We start from the raw sequence: 3,286 nt of genomic DNA on the forward strand, positions 1-3,286 counted from the left end.
AAATCTCCTTGTTTCTTGGTGAGTTTTTCCACATCTTATTCTGTTGGATTATTATTTTGATATCTGGGAAATCAAATTCTTGTAACTTGTGTTAAATATTTTTCTATTTCTTACAAATGAAGTGGTTTTCATCCACAAAGTCCCAGACTCTTTCCATATATAATGAGTACTGATTCAGAAAAGGTAGTTGCTTCAATACATATGAAGGTCTGGCTCCGGTTTGGCCCCAAACTGCTGACCTTGACCTTGGGCAAGTCCTTGAGCTCTATGATAAAATAATGGTGTTGGATGAAATGATATTCACTCTACTTCTTCACATTTACAGGATTGTAACATATTTCTTTTCATATTTCTCACCTTAAGGAGATTTCTCCCCCTCCAAATTTCTTTAAATCTTGAATATTTTGGTGCTTGGCTTGAATTTTGGGTGCATCCTAGAGGAATACAGGTAAATTATTTTCTCTCTTACGTATCTGAAATTGCTTTAATTCCTTAATATTACTTTCTTAAAGGATACAGCAGGGCATTCTATGATTTTGAGGAAAGGATGGGGGTATATTTAATAAAGTGAAGATTCATTGCCACAGTGATATTTTGCCTGTTTCATCAAGCTGCAGAGGCAGATATGATGCTGAACCACATGACACAGTGACTCTTTTAGGTAAAAAAGGCACTAATGCCAGCAACTTCCTATGGTGTACCCTAACATGGACCTGTTTAGCACTGTCCATAGTTAGAAAAGAGTCTCAGCTTTCAATCTTCCTAGAGAGGTTCCCCTTTACTCCATTTCCCAGGAAATGAATTTTGTAGGAAGGTTATTATTATAGCTAAATAAGATATGTGATGTCTTCAGGTAGCATGTACATCAGGATCACAGCTTTGCCTCTGTGTAAATGTTTCCCATCCCGCAGACAGGGCCAGATGAACAGACCGAGAAGTGTCCATGCCTTCACCTGGCCCCCCAAAGCCCTCCTGGTTCCTCTCACCATCCTTTGAGAGGGTAAAAAAACACGCCCGCTTGCTATTAGGAACTGACAGGGCAAAAGAGTTTCCTGCACACTCATCAGGGCTTGGCCTCTCCTCAGTCAGCTTTCCCGAGCAGGGGATGTGTCTGAACACGTGTGTCCCTGTCCTCCTGACCCTTTCCTGTTCCTTTGTTAGTTCAAATCTTCCCATGCAGCAAACTTTCTCTTTTGTGTGCATGATTTTGTTTTTCCTTTCTGTGGAGAAAAGTCAGCAGGTCCTGCTTTAGGCAAAACTGTAACGTTGACAAAGTTTTTCTTTAGCTTCCTCTTCCACTTCCCCCCTCGGCATCCTTCCTCCCCCCGTTCTTTCATTGGAGCAACGTCTACTGGGTGCTCAGCACACCCAGAGCGCCTTTCTGCTTTGGATGTGATTTTATGAAAACATCCTAATTCTTAATTAGGATTAGTTTTCATGGATTGTTAACCAATACGTGTTATTAATCATCTGGTATGTACTTAATAATCTTTGGTATTCACATAGTCATCATGAACATTTATCCACCCAATTTCTCAAGAATCACTTTTGATTCTTTTCTTCTCCACTATCAGCAGCAATTCCCATTGATTCTACCTCAATAAGTAGAATCTTATTATAAATATGACCCCTTCATCGCCACCACTGTCCCCTTGGTTCCAGCTGCCATCATCTCTTCCTTACATTATTGTGGTAACATCCTGCTTCGCTTCTCTTTCTTCCTTTGCCTCTCCACCCAAATCCATTTTTCAAACGGCAATCAGAGTTAACTTTTTGAAAAAAATCCTCACCCGAGGGTATGTTTATTGATTTTAGAGAGAGAGGAAGGGAGAGAAAGTGTGAGAGAGAAAAACATTGATGTGAGAGGAGACATCCATCGGTTGCCTCCCACACACACCCCAGCCAGGGACCGGGAATCCAAATGGCAACCTGGGCATGTGCCCTGACAAGGGGGTCTAACCCGAACCTTTTGGTGTATGGGATGATACTCCAACAACTGAACCACCCGGCCAGGGACAGAGTTAACTTTTTTTTTTTTAACCTGAGAATAAAAACCTTTATTACATGTGTGTTCTTTTTTTTTTTAACATGAGCTTTAAGGAAAGGAGGGAAGAGGATTTATTTGCCTTCCCAGGCCTTACTGTTCCTCAGCTAGAACTCCAGCTCTTTGCCCTCCAGCACCGAGCCATCTGCTCGGCCACGCTGGCCTGGTCGTGAAGCGATGCACACGACAAGCTTGCCCTGCTGGAACTGCTCTTCTACAAGATTGCTGATATCGTCATTCTTTTTCCTTTTCGTCATATTTCTTCTGAATTTTCTTTGATCCTTTTTTGTTTAAAATGTCTTCCTCTTCAAGGTCATCTTGGTCCCCTTCTTCTGGCCCAGGGGAAGTGCAGAGTGGGATTTGTATCACTGTCAGTGTGGTGTGCTGTCAATGAGCACGGTGCCGTTCTTTACTAGAGTCTTGGTATGGGCCAGTTCATTGTTGGTGCATTGTAGACAACGTCAATAATCCATGTTTTGCGTATACAACACTCTGAGCCCCAGAAGCTGCCCACGTCCAGCCTCAATGCTCAGTACTTCTTGTTGCCTCCCTGCACATGAATAGTGTGTATGTGGCAGGGGCCAGTCTTAGTGTAGGTAGCGGGGTACCCCAGCTCATACTTTGCTACCTGGGGTAGGGCTTTCTCTTGCTCCCGGTCTTGTGGCACGTTGCCAGTTGTCCCAAGAGATACCCATGCCTTGGTGCTGGCTGGAAAGAGCCAGTTAACTTCTAAACACATAAGTAAGACTAAGTGTTCCCAGCTTAAAACTTCAATGACTCACCATGACACGTTTAACCAAGCAGCACCCATTGCTGTGGCCTGCTTGATCTGGGCTCCACTCTTTCCTCTGGCTTCATCCGGAAGCACTCTCTAATGCACTCTGCCACACCTATCCTGCCTTTATTCTTGTCTCTGACACCCCAGTTAGTTCCCGTCTTTGGCATGTTCACTACTTTCCCTCTGCCTGGAATGCTCTTGCCTCTAATTTTTGCATGGTTGATTTTTTTCTTGTCATGAGTTCTCATTTAAATGTCACTTCACAGAGAAACCACCCTTGATGACCTAAGCAACTGTGGTCATCTAGCCACTCTGTCACATGACGACATTTTCGTTCTTGACATAGTACTTACTCCATGTGATGGTATCTTGTTTGTTACTTCTTCTCTTTCCTCTACTGGAGTGTAAGCTCCTTGAGAGCAACTTTTCACAGGCACTTCCCCAGTGCCCAGAACAGTGCCTGA

At 43.4% G+C, this 3,286-nt stretch overlaps 1 pseudogene; it reads right to left on the minus strand.

Annotated features, from left to right (window-relative positions):
- Nucleotides 1–2,118: 2,118 nt before the first annotated feature.
- LOC123810682 lies at nt 2,119–2,739 on the minus strand (annotated as a pseudogene).
- Nucleotides 2,740–3,286: the final 547 nt, after the last annotated feature.

This window comes from Phyllostomus hastatus, unplaced genomic scaffold, assembly GCF_019186645.2.
Source record: "Phyllostomus hastatus isolate PE091 unplaced genomic scaffold, TTU_PhHast_1.1 phas_scaffold_755, whole genome shotgun sequence".
Classification (NCBI taxonomy): domain Eukaryota; kingdom Metazoa; phylum Chordata; class Mammalia; order Chiroptera; family Phyllostomidae; genus Phyllostomus; species Phyllostomus hastatus.